This window comes from Sapajus apella, unplaced genomic scaffold (assembly GCF_009761245.1).
Source record: "Sapajus apella isolate SASKATOON/1434 unplaced genomic scaffold, GSC_monkey_1.0 scaffold49, whole genome shotgun sequence".
NCBI lineage: Eukaryota > Metazoa > Chordata > Mammalia > Primates > Cebidae > Sapajus > Sapajus apella.
In genome coordinates, this window is record NW_022436989.1 from 8,110,381 (window position 1) to 8,127,075 (window position 16,695).

The 16,695-nt window shown below is 42.6% G+C and overlaps 1 protein-coding gene and 1 pseudogene across 2 annotated transcripts in view; both read right to left on the reverse strand.

Moving 5' to 3' along the window:
• Window positions 1-16,695, reverse strand: part of FMN2 (formin 2) — a 378,526-nt gene that overhangs the window by 343,909 nt on the left and 17,922 nt on the right.
• Window positions 5,078-5,478, reverse strand: LOC116525895 (annotated as a pseudogene). The gene has a single exon (XR_004257878.1). The product of XR_004257878.1 is annotated as a 40S ribosomal protein S28 pseudogene (transcript).

The window sequence follows — 16,695 nt, forward strand, 5'->3', positions numbered from 1 at the left end:
CTTCTCAGAAATACAACTCTAGCATAGGTCCAAATTTAAGGGCCCTTTTTCCCCCTATTTCCCTAAAAAAAGGCAAGACAGGCATCGTAAGAAGACCCCGGCTGAAGATCTAGGCTGAGGGTCTAGAGTGCCTGGGTCCACCTGCCCAGGGGTTCTCAATCTTGGCTGAAACTGAGGATCGCTTAGAGAGAACAAAATTGCTGGAAGCCAGGCTCACACATCAGTTTTCTACTGTTGCCAGTTGGTTCTAATGTTAGCCAGAGTTCAGAGCCATGGATATGGGCCTTAATTGATTTCTGACACTACGAGCTCTTTTTTGTTGTTTTTGAGATGGAATCTCACTCTGTTGCCCAGGCTAGAGTGCAGTGGCCCGATCGATCTCAGCTCACTACAACCTCTGCCTCCCAGGTTCAAGCAATTCTCCTGCCTCCGCCTCCTGAGTAGCTGGGACTACAGGCATATGCCACCATGCCCAGCTAATTTTTTTTTTTTTTTTTGTATTTTTAGTAGAGACCAGGTTTCACCATGTTGGTCAGACTGGTCTTGAACTCCTGACCTCAAATGATCTGCCTGCCTCGGCCTCCTGAAGTGCTGGGATTACAGGAGTGAAACACCATGCCTGGCTTAGCTCTTTAACTTTCAAACATTTATGCAGTTTGTTTTGCATTCATCAACTTTCATCAAAGGAAATGGAAAATCTCTAGGGTCCCTTCCAGGGCCACAATTGCCCCTCCCTCTAATTAGCAAATTTAGATCTTCTGTTATCTTCAAATTTAGATCAACTATTATCCAGAAAAGTCTTCAGTGATCCCCTTCCATGCTCTTTTGGAGCCCTTCACAGCTTCTTTGTGTAATCGATTATTTTGACTAATTAGTTACGCAGTCACTTGTTTAATGTTGACCTTCCTCACTGAAATACGAACTTGCTGACAGCCAGCATCTATCTTACAAACTTGGGCACTTGCACATGAAAAGCATCAATCAATGTTTTTAGGATTTCTGAATAAATACAATGCTACAATTCTGTGACAGTTTCATTCATATCATAGTCAGAACTGGAAATGATGTATCAGCCTATGCCATCAAACTTCCTATGTCAAGAGCCACATCGTAAGTATTTCAGGCTTCATGAGCCACGTAAGGTCTCTGTTGCATATTTTTCACTGATTTAATTTGTTTTGAGCAACTTTGAACATGTAAAAACCATTCTTAGCTCCGGGCTTTGCAAAAGCAGGCCAAGTTTATACTTCAGTTACAATAACTACATTTCAAATGTATAAATGTTGAATTCTATCAGGATACTTGTCAAGTAATTTTTATGCCTCTTCCTATTTCTGTCTGTAAGACAAAACTAATCTCAAAAGCTGCCTTTGATATTTCAAGTGACAAAGCAGGACACAAGAGGTCTATTTTCTCCATTGCTTCTGGTCATTAGAGAACATTCTTTGGTCTCCCAGGATTTTTTTTAAGGGGAAATAAAGAATTTTCCCCCTACAGAACTTCAGTGTGTCTGCATCTAACCGGAACTAAATACCTAGGAAATGGCATCCTTCAATTCTCAAGAGATTAATTATCATAACAGAATATTGTTGTATTCCTCTTACCGAACTACTGGAAATAGCCCTAAAACTAATCTTTTTCCTACCACTCAGATAATGTAGATGACAAAGAAATAAGGGCAGCAGGATCTTGCATGTGTGTGACTGAGGAGAAATGTGTTTGTGCATATCAAGTCAAAACTTGTCAAAGGGGTTCCGGAACGGTGTGGAAGAGACAGGATGATGACCTGCTGGGACTCCACTTCCATGAGAAGCACATGCCCCTAAATCCTTAATCCAGGGTTTCTCCACCTCAACCCTGTGGACACCCTGGGCCTGATGTTTCTGTGCTCTGGGGTAGTGGGGGGAAATTTTCCTGCACTTTCAGCAGCATCCCTGGCCATTATCACGGATGGCAGCGGTACAGCCACCTCGCCCCCAGCTGTAACAGCCGAAAATATCTTTAGATATTGCCAATGTCTCCCGGGGCAAGGGGGCAAAAATATTCCCAGGCTGAGATCCCCAGGTCTAACCTCTCTCTAAAGAAACGTCACCTCCATCTTTAACAGTAACCCGGCTTCCCGCTGAGGATCTCCTCACACTGCAATCGTCTCGGTGGAGGCATTTTAAGTCAAATCCCTCACGTTTGAAGGACAAAACGTGGTTGACCTCCTTGATCCCCATGAGTACTTCCAAATGATTCATTCTCCTTCAAACCCATGAGCTTTCTGGAAACTCCTGCCACTGGCCAGCCTCTACTACCCCTCCTCCTTTCTGCCACCCACTAACCTCTAGCTATTCCCTCCCCTCGCCGTTCACTAAGTAACTCACCTCCTGCCTCACGGACCTGCGTTCCGCCTCCACTCCTGTCATCCTCAGTGATTCTGACATCCACGTGGAGGGCAAGCTGATGCTCAGGCGGATAACGCACCTGAGACCTTCATCCCCTCGCCTCCAGCTAACATTTTCTCCACAGCAAATTAGCCACCCATTCCCATGTCACAACCTCAAATTGGTCACTATGAGGAACTGCACCACCTCCAGAAGATCAGATCCAAAGTTTACTCCAAACTCTCCAGTGGCTTCCCATCACCCTCAGAGTAAAATCAAACCTTCACTGCGGAGTCCTGATAGATAAGTTAGCAACAATGAGGAAAAGGGGTCCCAGGTGGGGGAGAACAATTGTTCTGAGAGACGGCTAACCACAAACAACCCGCCGGCACAATATCCTGTGCCCAGATACCCCACTCTGCACGCAGCCCAGCAGCATCACTGTATCTGCAGGTAGCCCCACAAGCAGGACCCGATCAAACTTCCCTCCAGCCCCTGCCTCTTGGCAGACAGCCCCCCGTCTCTGCTGTGCTCCCCCTGGCTTCCTTGCAACGTACTTACTCTCTAATAAACTTGCACTCTTTACCTCGTTGCTATTTCAGTACATGATTTTATAACCCAAGGCAAGAGCCTGAATCAGTCACAACCCCCGCAGCACTCACCGGACGCAGGAGCCACCTCGCTACCTCCCAGCTGTCACCACTCTTGCCTACTGGCCTCCTCCTCGAACACACTGAGCTCACTCTCACCATGAAGCCTTTTGCACTAGAACATTCTTCCCCCGGATACATCAATGATTCCCTCACTCCTTTGTGTCATTCAGGTCTCCAGTCAGCGGTCACTTCCACTGAGAGAACCTCCTCTAACACCCTTTCTGAAGCAGCACACCCCATTACTCTTGTGTCCGTTATCCACTTTATTCTTCAGAGAGCGTAGTCCTCGAGTTTATGTAGGTCCATGATGTCTCCTGCTCCTGGAGTGTAACCCTCATTCAGCAGTCCCTGTTCTTTGTTGACCACCTTTTACTCAGGGTCTCAAGGAGTAGCTGGCAAAGAGGGGATAATCAATTAACGTTCTAATCATCAACGAATCTATGCACAAATGCCTGAATGGAACGTCGAACTCCTGACCACCACCTTCTACCTTCAGGATCTTACTCTAGAACCCCTGCGAAAGCTCCATCGACCATGCTGACCTTGAATCCGTGTCTCTACTAATGTCGCACAATCCAGCACCCGTGCTGTCTCACTGCCTCCCTCAGCGGCTTAAGTTCCGTGTTTTATCACTGTAATTAAATACTTCAAACACTTCAGCTCCCTCATCCCTCTCTCCCTCCACCACGCTTGTCTGGTGAAATCACAACCTGTTTCAGCGTGGCCATCCACTTTCTCTTTGCCTGCACCTGAGCAACCGAACACTGTAAAAGAAAGCCATGGCCAGGTGCAGTGGCTCACGCCTGTCATCTCAGCACTTTGGGAGGCTGAGGCGGGTGGATCCCGAGGTCAGGAGTTCAAGAACAGCCTGGCCAAGATGGTGAAATGCCCGTATCTACTAAAAATACAAAAAAAAAAAAAAATTAGCTGGATGTGGTGGCGGGCACCTGTCATCCCAGCTACTTGGGAGGCTGAGGCAGGAGAATTGCTCGAACCTAGGAGTCAGAGGTTGCAGTAAGCCCAAATTGTGCCATGGCACTCCAGCCTGGGTGACAGGGTGAGACTGCATCTCAAAAACAAACAAACAAAAAAACAATAACAAAAAGAAAGCCACACAGATGTCTGTCTTCACTTTCTTTCTTTTTTTTTTTTTTTTTTTCACTGAGACAGAGTTTCGCTCCTGTTACCCAAACTGGAGTGCAATGGCGCGATCTCGGCTCACCGCAACCTCCGCCTCCTGGGTTCAGGCAATTCTCCTGCCTCAGCCTCCTGAGTAGCTGGGATTACAGGCACACGCCACCATGCCCAGCTAATTTTCTGTATTTTTAGTAGAGACGGGGTTTCACCATGTTGACCAGGATGGTCTCGATCTCTTGACCTCATGATCCACCCGTCTTGGCCTCCCAAAGTGCTGAGATTACAGGCTTGAGCCACCGGGCCTGGCTTGTCTTCACTTTCAGTTCACAGCTATATACCTCAATGAGGCCAACACCGCTCTGCGTTCTGTCAGCTTCCACTCCAATACAGTTTTTATACAATCTTCTCCCCACCTGACACATTCTTTCCAATGATGAGATGATATTGTCAAATAATTTACTGACACAGTGGAAGAATCTGAGACAAATTCCAAATATGCAAACACACTCTTGTCCTCCTCACAGTGGAAAGAGGCCCTGTTACAAACAAGAGCAAGTTCCTTCCCTTGTGTTCTGAACTGAATTCCTTGTTGCGTGTCACGATCTCACTTCATTAGCTATCCCTTCTCTCCTGAAACACAAACACCTCCCTCTTTGCCGGACATTCCCAGTATCATACAAACATGCTTTAAAAAAAAAAAACAAAAACAAAAGTACAAACCCTCCCTTGAGCCCACATCACTCCCTGCAATCGAGCTACTATTCCATTTCCTGTCTTCCCTTCACATCAAAACTACTAACCGGAATTACCTGCGTTTGCTACCTCTCGCTCCTTGCTCAGGTAGCTCTCATTTGGTTTCCATCCCCATCATGTGCCAGAAACTGCTGGCCAGCATGGTACCAATAACGTATTTTTCCCTTTTTTTTTTTTTTAACTTGGAACACAAACACTTTATTTAAAGTTGCATCTCAATTTATGTGTGGCGGCACAAAATAAAGGAGCAGATCGTAACATACCATTCCCATCAGCCAAGTGGTTGAACCCAACATCCAAGACCCAGTGAGCAGCCAAGCGCAGCGCAACCTCCGGGCCACCTGGTCTGACTCCAACAGGGTGAGCATGTCGCCCTCGCGCATGGGCCCTTTTACACTGCAGATGATGGAGCAGCCTGTGTGGTCCATAAATTCCATGCACACCTGCGTGCACCGTCCATGAGAGCTGGTCCTGCTCAGGACCTTGGTGACCCTGGCCGGCTTGATAGGCTGCACATGGCTGGTATCCCTGACGGTGGCTTGGTGGCGGTCTGGCAAGAGTCTTTTTTTTTTTTTTTTTTTTTAAGAGATAAGGTCTCCCTCTTTCACCCAGGCTGGAAAGCAGTGGCAGTATCGTAGCTCACTACAGCCTCAAACTTCTGGGGTCAAGCAATCCTCCTGCTTCAACTTCCCAAGGTGCTGGGACTACATGGGTGAGCCGCCACACCCAGCCATCATTTCTGTCTTCACCCTACTCAGTTTATCTTTCAGAACATTTTCACTATTGATTTACTCCTACTTCTTAAAGCATTTTACTCTCATCTCGTGATAATCCCTTCTCCTGTTTTCTCTAACTTGCTAGCCATTTTCTTCCAAGGCCCTTTTACTGACTTTTTTTTTTTTTTTTTTTTTTTTGAGTTGGAGTCTCACTCTGTTGCCCAGGCTGGAGTCCAGTGGCGCGATCTTGGTTCACTGCAACCTCCGCCTCCCTGGTTCAACCAGTTCTCCTGCCTCAACCTCCCAAGTAGCTGGGATTACTGGCACATGCCACCACACCCAGCTAATATTTTTGTATTTTTAGTAGAGACAGGGTTTCACCATGTTGACCAGGCTGGTCTCAATTGTGTGACCTCAGGCAATCCACCCCCCTCAGCCTCCCAAAGTGCTGGGATTACAGGCGTGAGCCATCTATCCCCTTTTACTGACTTCTTTACATGGCAATGCAGGAGTGCTTCCTGGCTCATCCATGGTGTATTCTCTCAACTCTTTCTATATTCTCTCCCGTAATCTCACCCAGTCTCTAAATATCCCATTCTTTGAAACTGGGCAGACATTTGTGAATACACTGACTGATAGTAGGGCAGAAGGGACACCATACCTGGACAGAATGCATGTGGCAGTTGGGGCAGCTAAGTATAGCTTCTGAAGACAGAAGAGTTCCTAAGACTGGTTTCACGAGATACGGGTCACAAAGACCCGCCGATAAAGCAGGATGTGGAAAAGAAGCCAGCCAAAACCCACCAAAACCAAGACCTTAGTGAAAGAGACCTCCGGTTGTCTTCATTGTTCATTATATGCTAATTATCATTATTAGCATACTAAAGGACTCATTACCATGGACCCGCCAGCGCCAAGACAGTTTACCAATGCAATGGCAATGTGAGGAAGTTGCCCTGTATGGTCTTTAAGTGGGAGGAGCCCTCAATTCTGGGAATTTCCTGTCACTTTCCCAAAAAACTCATGAATAATCCACCGCTTATTTAGCAAATGATCAAGAAATAACCATAAAAATAGCCAGCCAGACGCCTTCAGGACTGCTCTGCCTGCCAGGTAGCCACCCTTTTATTCTTTTACTTTCTTAATAAACTTACTTTCACTTTACTTTGTGGTTCCCTCTTGAATTCCTGAGGGAAGCCAAGAACCCATCTGCTTTCCCAGGCAGAACCCAGTTTTAGGGTTGGCTCTGTGACACGACTATATTGTAATAGCAGGAGAACTGGGGAAAAAGATGAGAATTCAGAGAACCACCAAACCAGCAGGGTTACCAGTCTGGTTCCTCCAGTATGCCTAAACCTGAACTCAAGCTATCCCAAAACCCAGAAGTGGGCATCAGCACTGACAAGGAGTGACTTTAAGGGCCAATTTGGCAATGTGTGTCAGTGATCTTTAAAAATTCACCCCTTTGACCCAGAAATTCAACTTCATAAAAGCTATTCCAGGTAAATATTCAGAGGTATACTCAGCGTGATGCAGCATAGGATTATTATGAAAATGAAATGAGATAATGCATGTAAAGTATTTAGCACAATTCTTGATACTATAATAAATGGATTATTAAGAGAAAAAAAATTCAAAGGAGCTAAAGTGTCCAATAAAGACATAAGCAAAAAAGAAAGAGATAGCTTTATACACATGACTGCTAACTATACAGCCATTAAAAGCCATGCTATTACAGAAAGAATAATAATCTAATTGATTTAAACATATTGAATATTTTTAAAGAAACCAGAAAAATAAATCATCAGATATCACTGGAGAATGCTGGGCCACTGATACCAGAGAACAGGAAATAATAAAGCATTTATGCTGCCTTTCTAGAAAGAACTGTATTTCAGGGTAACAACCATACCTAGTGAATAAAGGAAAGTCTTCAATACAGAAAATTCCAGACAAAATGTGCAAAAGAAATGACGGAACTAGAAAATCACCATTTTGCAAAACCTAATGAAATAATGGGTTCACTCAATGAAGAGCAAGTGGATGGAAAATCCATTAGATAAAAGGTCAATTGAAACACTTGCAAAGAAAGGATCGAGCTGTCATCCCCAATCCCAGGGATCATTCACAGCTTCAGAACAATTGAGAAAGCCACACAGGGTAGGCCCCTGCTGGGGGCGATCATAAAGCACGCAGCACCCCCCATCAAGCTCTCCTGCTGTCCCCCAACCTCTGGAATAAAAGAAGAGAGAACTGAGCATGAACCAATTAATTTCAGATTGCTCCTAGCATCCATTCTGGAGTATCAGAGAGTTCTGAGACTGGACTAGTTAACAGATAATATTGAACAACTAATTGTATTTACATTCAATATAAAGAATGATACTGTAGCATATTTTAAAAGTCCATTTTGAAATACATACCAAAGTATCTGATATTAAAATAACATGATGTCTGAAGCTTGTTTTAAGTTATTTCACAAAAAAAGCAGGCAGCACAGGGTAGAAGTGGAAGAAAGGGGCTGACAAAACTATCTGGCATTAAAAACACTGATGATTACCGAAGCCGAGTGATGGACTAATGGAAGTGCATTGTGCTTCCCTGGGTGTATATATTCAACTTTCACAATAAAATATCTTAAATCACGCTATTAAAAATATTTAATTACACAGAAATACATGACACAAAAACCATGTGAAAATTCAAGATCACAAAGCTAAACAAGGCATGTTCCTGATTTTGCAAAACCATGAGATATGAACCCAGTTTATTAAAGAGTCAAAATCACTGTGGTGGGAATGTGAATAGTTTTTGTTGCTTCTAGGACACACACTCCAGCTGGACTATACTGAGCTCCTTTTCTATTCAAGGAATGTAATTTGACCAGGTCGTGGGAATGGACAGAGACATGAACTTTTATTTCTCTTCCTGCAATTGATAATTGAGGATTTAGTCGGGAGACACTCACCTACTAAATAGGATGCCTTGAATCTAAACTAGGGAGGAAGGGCTGGCCTGAAGCCTTCCAAACACAACCTTACTTCTTAACTGTGCAAATTGGCTGGCTGGGGCCAGGAACCAGAAGCTTCCACGTTCCCTCTGGCACTCACTTTCACACCCCACGACCAAAGTATCCCCCAGTCAAGGAATCCCCGAGTCTCCTCACTCTACTCCTTGGTCAAATCACTGTTCCTAGGCAGACATCTCAACCACACCAATAAATGAAAATCACTGCTCCTAGAATAATTTTAACTTTTTCAAGTGTCCAGCTATTCAAACCTGCATTTTACTTCATATTTGCATACATTTATTTATTCAATCATATTTCCTAAGCTCTCACTCTTTGCAAAACAGCACTAAGTCAATTTGCCAAAAATCTATCTGCTGAATGAACAGCTCACAAAACACTGCCTGTGGGCAGCAGCCACTTCACAGCAGGGGCTGGTGCCAGCTAGAAGGTCAGTGCCTAGGGCCCAGACCACAGGGTCAGCCAGAGAGGCCTTCAGAAGCACACATTGTCCCAGGGTCACTTATTAGGAAAACACAAATGGGATCACGCATAAAGAGTTAGGCTCTACCACTGCGGAGGGAACACACCCCAGCAGCTGCAGCAACACTGAAACTAGAGAAAATTCTCAAAAGCTGATAAACTCATCTCTACAGCATAGATTGCCATAAACATATGTATAAGTATATGAATGCTAGTTTCTGGTAAATTTATAACTCAATAAAGATAAGGGCAAGAGAGGGTCAAAGTTTCTTGGGCTCTTGCTGCTCCCTTTCCTCCCTCTACCCAAATAAAAGACCCGGTGAAAGGGGCCGTCTTCCTGTCCTTCAAACCCAGCCTCTAATGTCATTTTCTTAACTAGAAAATGCAGGCCTGGCCTGGCGCAGTGGCTCATGCCAGTAATTCCAGGACTTTGGGGAGGCCAAGGCAGGCAGATCACAAGGTCAAGAGATCGAGACCATCCTGATCAACATGGTGAAACCCTGTCTCTCCCAAAAATACAAAAATCAGCTGGGTGTAGTGGCACACACCTGTAGTCCCAGCTACTTGGGAGGCTGAGGCAGGAGAATCGCTTGAACCCAGGAGGCAGAGGTTGCAGTGAGCCTAGATTGTGCCACTGCACTCCAGCCTGGGGGACAAGAGTCAGACTCCATCTCAAAAAAAAAAGAAAGAAAGAAAATGCAGGCCTAAGGATATTAAGTGTCTTGTCGAAGATCATGCTATCTTTATCTAGGAAAGGTCCATGTCATTGATGACACATATTACATATCATATACCTAATTATATAGAACCGAAGAAAGCTAGAATACTACAACCATGAATAATTCTCTCGTTCTTTTATAGAATGGAAAGTGTTCCTTATTTTCTGCCCATTCTTTTCCACTGAACACACATGGACTCTGTACCTTGACTTCATGAAGGATACCCACGTGGGGATGCACAGTATTGCAGCCATAGCATAAGCTATGGAAGCCACTGCCTGGATCCCAGTCCTGATGTCAGAGGTGTTTGAACCAGAGTGACTCCATCTTGAATAGGGGCTGGGCTAAATAAGAAGGAGACCTACCTCCCAGGAGGTTATGGAATTCTTAGTCACAGGATGAGTCGGAAGTTGACACAAGATAGAGATCATAAAGACCTTGCTGATAAGACAGGTTGCAGTAAAGAAGCCGGCCAAAACCCACCAAAGCCAAGATGCTGACCAGTGACCTCTGGTCATCCTCACTGCTGCAGTCCCACCAGTGCCATGGCAACATCAGGAAGTTACCCTACATGGTCTAAAAAGAGGACGCATAAATAATCCCTCTTTGTTTGACATATAATCATATAATCAAGAAATAACCATAAAAATGGGCAACCAGCAGCCCTCAGGGCTGCTCTGTCTATGGAGTAGCCATTCTTTTTTCCTTTACTTTCTTTGCTTTTACTTTAAGGACTCGCGCTGAATTCTTTCCTGTACAAGACCCAAAAGCCCTCTCCTGGGATCTGGATTGGGACCCCTTTCTAGTAACACCGATACTTCTATTATGCTAGGTACGGCCTTAGGCAAGTTATATAACCGCTGGTAAGCCTGTTTCCTCATCTGTAAACTGGAAATTATCATCCTCATTACCTCCCAGGATTACTGTGAAAATTCTGAAACAATTTTTGTAGCAGGCTTAACACAGTACCCAATAAATGTTACCTGTTATTATTAATTATCAAGATATACTTCAAACACTCTCTACTTGTAAATACGATCAAAAATTTTGGTTCAACTTAAAAGAAGAAAATCATAAGTTGGCTCTAAAAGCATTTGAAATAGTATGGTAAACCATAGGTTGGATCCAAAAGCATCTGAAATAGTATGGTAACAGGCAAGCTAATCACAGATTGAAATATCTTCATCCACCAAGTTTTGGGTTTTTTCCCCTACATTCAGTAGATTTTAACAACAAGGTAATATTTATGACACTGCTTGCTAGAATTCCTAACCTCGAGTTTTTTTGTTTTTTTTTTTTAAAAAAGGTCTTGTAGGCCAGGCGCAGTGGCTCACGCCTGTAATTCCAGCTCTTTCAGAGGCCGAGGCAGGCGGATCACCCGAGGTTGGGAGCTTGAGACCAGCCTGACCAACACGGAGAAACCCGATCTCTACTAAAAATACAAAATTAGCCAGGTGTGGTGGCGCATGCCTGTGATCCCATCTACTCAGCAGGCTGAGGCAGAATCACTTGAACCTGGGAAGCGGAGGTTGCCGTGAGCCGAGATCGCGCCATTGCACTCCAACCTGGGCAACAGAGTGAGACACTGTTTCAAAAGTGGGGGGCCTGCATTATTTGTTTTACTATGTTTATTAAATTCACATCAAAAATAATATTCGTTAAATGAGAGTTAGGGACTTATTCATCATTAATATTCTCCAATTATTGCTGTACTAATTCCCTCGTGCTCTTCCCACATATGCTTCCACACTGTGGCTAATCGAAAGTGAAGTTTGTGGAATCAGCTTTGCAGTCATATACTAGCTAAAAATACTTCTCTTACCTTGGGAAGCGAAAATCACAAGCCTAGATAAACATGGACACTGCAGTTGGGGGGGACGTTTTGATTCGCCATCAAAACAAATGTTGCAATCCTCTTGCACGATGAAGAAGTAAAATCAGCTATAGTTGCACTGGAGTTTTATTAGGCCTGTGACCACTGACACTATAAAAAGTAAAAGATATTTTATTTGAACAGAACTATACAACGTAAAAGGCATTTCTGCATCTACTGTCAGCTCTGTGAAGTAGGTAGAGCAAGGGTTTATCATCACAACTTCAAAGAAACTGAGAAATGAACAGGTTCTAGAGTCTGTCCAAAGTCATAAGATTGGAAAGAGGCAGGGTCAAAACTGGACGCACACTCTGCTCTCCTGATTTTTATTCCAGGGATCTTCTACTTCTGACTCAGCCAGCAACTCTGGGAAAAGCTTCCGACCAACTTTCTGCATTAGGATATAAAAGAAACAGACCATGTGATCTGTGCCCTGCAGGAGCTAACAACCTACTTACAATGACCAAAGCCCAAGAAGAAACTTTTTTTTTTTGAGACGGAGTCTTGCTCTGTCACCCAGGCTGGAGTGCAGTGGCGTGATCTCGGCTCACTGTAACCTCCACCTCCCGGGTTCAAGCCATTCTTCTACCTCAGCCTCCCGAGTAGCTGGGATTACAAGTGCATGCAAACATGCCCAGCTAATTTTTGTATTTTTAGTAGAGACGGGGTTTCACCACGTTGGCCAGGATGGTCTCGATTTCTTGACCACGTGGTCCACCCGCCTCGGCCTCCCAAAGTACTGGGATTACAGGTGTAAGCTACTGCACCTGGCCAAAGAGGAACATTTTTAAAACAGTCTGTTTAGAAGACATTGCCTTAATTAAACATCCTTAGTGGAACTGGGAGGTTGGGAAAGAGAACCAAGCACTCAAGAGTCCATCATATTGCCAAAGAATGTCCTAGGCCTACTAGATGAAGATAATCTGAAGAAAACATGCCCCCTGCCCTTAACTAATAATAATACAGCCGAGCACGGTGGCTCACACCTGTAATCCCAGCACTTTGGGAGGCTGAAGCGGGTGAATCACAAGGCCAGGGGTTCAAGACCAGCCTGACCAACATGGTGAAACCATGACAGGCTGCTCTTGAACTCCTAACCTCAGGTGATTCATCCGCCTTGGCCTCCCAAAGTGCTGGGACTGCAGGTATGAGCTACAGCACCTGGCTCCTTTTGTGTGTTTTTTAATGGTTGAAGGATGAACAAGACAGTTGCGATATTTTAAAAGGTGTCAACATAGGTTTCTGTTTCTTCCATGCCACTATGTCTTATGCAAAATGGAAATTAAAACAGATGTCTTTTCACATTAAATTTTTCTCTGACCTTATAGCTCAGACATAACTATCTAATAAACTTCCCTGATATCCCATTTTATCTACCAATTGAAATAATAGGAGGAAATAAGGCCGCTGACAAGCAAATCTATTATAAAACATTAATGATAATTACTTAAGTTTATGATGTCCGTGAATACAGACATATCACATATGTGTATCTCACATACTAATGGACTACACTGGATAAATAAGAAAAAACTAAATAAGGAGGGCCATTTAAGATCAAATAGAAATGATCATGTCTAGTGTTAAGTACAAAATGCTGCAGGTTTTATAGTAAGAGGAAGACAGCTACAAGGATAAATATCTAGGATTGTTTCAAAGAAAACAAACATGAAGTCCAACAGCTAGACAAATCATTAAGGAAACAAGTCACAAAGCACACAAGGATAATGAACTCCCTGCCCTCAGCTACAAAGAAGATGATCGCAGCTCATAAAGGGATTTGGACCAACATAAAGGAGGGCGAAACTCTACTACCCCTGGAGGAATCAAAACTCACTGAACCTAGGTGCGCCTTTGATTTAGACACTCTTACAGGAAGATCCTCTCAGTCTTCACAAACAAGTGCCTACAATATGTCTTCATGATTGTGTTGAAGAAGTTGACTGTTCTCTGTGGTGAGCTAAGGTGCACATTTGATGCATTTATGTTACTTAACATTAGGAATATTGAGAAGGGTATGGAAAGATGTGTTCCACATCAATCATAGCAAATATGTCATACTGGGACAGCATTTAAAAACTGACTTTGTTATAGAGAGTTCTCACTAGTAGTCACTACATAGTCTATTAAAAATTATATGAAGTTCAATTTGATTACCATGAAGGCATTTTCTTTTCTGGGGAAGAAAGAAAAAGTAACTATCCAACTTCGATTTGCCAAAGGCTGAAAATGACAAAAATAAATAGAGAAATGTAATCTAATAAATCTAATGAAGTTTAAAAGAGAATATCATAGAGCATATATGAGGATAACTACCAATCACTTTTCAGGACCTATGGCAGGTTATGAATTTCTTGTTATTTTTTTTTTAAAGATCGTGAAATAAATCAAGATTAAAAGGGAAAAACCATAGAAAGTCAGAAGAAAAAAATGTTTTTTTAATTTAGTTTTCATATCTATTAAGTTAAATCCACAAAAGTGAATCTAATAGGTGGCACCTTCTAAAATCACTTGGCTGAAGAGTTTTACTTAAATATTTAAAGCAGTCTCAAAGAAAAGGAATGAGTCACGCAGACCAGAGCTGCTGCTCTGACCTTTCACGGCACACATCATCAACTCTTCTAGTTGGAAAGAACATCAGTGATCAAGTTCAGCCTCTCCAGGTCTGTGGCCACCCCACTGGATCTTCATTCAGTCTATTTTAACATCTCCGGTGATGATGACACTGTTCCTCTCAAGACCACACATTCCAACACTGGACATTCTATAAGGTATGGCCTTCCTTATGCTGACTTGAAATCATACAAATGGCTAACAAATCTAGCTCCTTCATCCTGAACACATTCAGTCTTCTGCTTCAATGTATATCTCAGGTTTCAATGGTGTTCCTACAGTCAATGGAAAGCTACTGGAAAACTTGGAGAGTGGCTTTAAAAATCCTCCTGGAAAGGAGGGGATGAGTATTTAAAAACATATTTTTGGAGGTATATCTTAACAGGATGTAGAGACTAATTAACTATACGGAGGAGGAAGAGCTGGATAGCTTGGCAAGCTTGTACAACTTCCAGACTTCTAACTTAAGAAACTGGGCAAAGGGCTGTGCTAGATGGCATTATCCACCAGGAATCTAATACGTGAGGGAGCAGGCTGAGTTTGGAGAAAAGAAACTATTTTGAAACTATTCCCATATCTATATAAAGATGTTTAAAAGAAAATAGGAGCCGGACATGGTGGCTCATGCCTGTAATCCCAGCACTTTGGGAGCTGAGGTGGGCGGATCACTTGAGGTCAGGGTTTGAGACCAGCCTGGCCAACAGGGTCTCTACTAAAATATGAAAATTAGCCAGATGTGGTGGCACATGCCTGTAACCCTAGCTACTGGGGAGCCTGAGGCATAAGAATTGCTGGAACCCAGGAGGTGGAGGTTGCAGTGAGCAGAGATCGCATCACTGCACTTTAGCCTGAGTGACAGTGTGAGACTCTGTCCCAACAACGACAACAAAACACAGTAACCAATTAGCACCTGAAATTCACAAGAGAGATCTGAGCTAGGAATTTGAATTTATCAACATGCAGGGAAAGCAACCTTCCAGGTAGATGTTAACATAGACTACATATGAAGCCTGGGGAGAAAGCACTATTTATTTAGTAAGAGTTAGGTGGAAGAAGAAGATCGTATGAAGATGTCAAAAGGCATCCCAAAAGTTAGAAGGCAATCTAAGAAAAAGTATGTAATGGATACTTGGGGATGAATGGTTTTCTGATTGGATAAAATATTATATAGTTGTGTATATTATGCTTTTGAAGTATTTTAAATAATTAGTGAGATTTTTATTAACGTTGAATGCAAAACACAACATACTCAATTAAAATACTAATAATGTTTCTGTGTTTTAGGATTCTGGCTCCCCAAAGAGAATATGGAAATCCACGAAAACTTATCATACTTAATGCTAAAAAGAAAGCCACAATAATTTCAAAAGAATCTATACAATGTATACTGTCCTATGATATTTCAATTATTTGCTGTAAAAAAAAGCAGTACCTTTAAAATCTCATATAACTGTAAACTATAGATTTTACCAAATAAACTTTATGTTTAAACAACATTCATAAAGGAAATCATACAATATTTATATACATAATAGATACTGAAAACATTTCTTTACCCTGACAATAATCAACTAGAAATAAAACTAAAGTATGATTCCATTTCCATTAGCAATAAAATATATGAAGCATCAGGAAATAGATCCGTAAAGGAAACACAAATTCTTTGTGGAGAAAAGTCTAAACTCTATTAAAATGAATAAAAGATTATCTGAATAAATGAAGAGATCTTTCATATTCTCAGATAAAAATGATATTATATGGAAGCAGTCCTCAATTTAATCTACAAATTGAGTAAAATCTCAATTAAACACCTTCATGATTTTTTAAGAAACTCAACAACCTATTCTAAATTTATATGGAGGCCGAGTATGGTGGTTCACACCTGTAACGCCAGCACTCTAGGAGGCCAAGGTGAGGGGATCACTTGAGGCCAGGAGTTCAAGACCAGCCTAGCCAACATGATGAAACCCTATCTCTACTAAAGATACAAAAATTAGCCGGGCACAGTAGTGGGCACGTGTAATCCCAGCTACTCGAGAGGCTGAGGTGAGAGAATCACTTGAACTGGGAGGCGGAGGCTGCACTCAGCCTAGACTGCCAGTGCACTCCAGCCTGGGTGACAGGGCAAGACTCCGTCTCAAAAAAATAAATAAATAAAATAAAATAAAAATAAATTTATAGGAAAACTCTAGGGTCCATACTGATGAACTAAGTTAACTTTGAAAAAGGAGATACTTCTTTTGGAGATCATCAGACATTTTGCAAAGTCACATTTATAAGAACCATATGGTACTTGCTGAAGACAGAAACATATACATAAAAGGAAAGAATAGAAACCTCAGAAATAGACTTATCTGTATATGGGAATGACC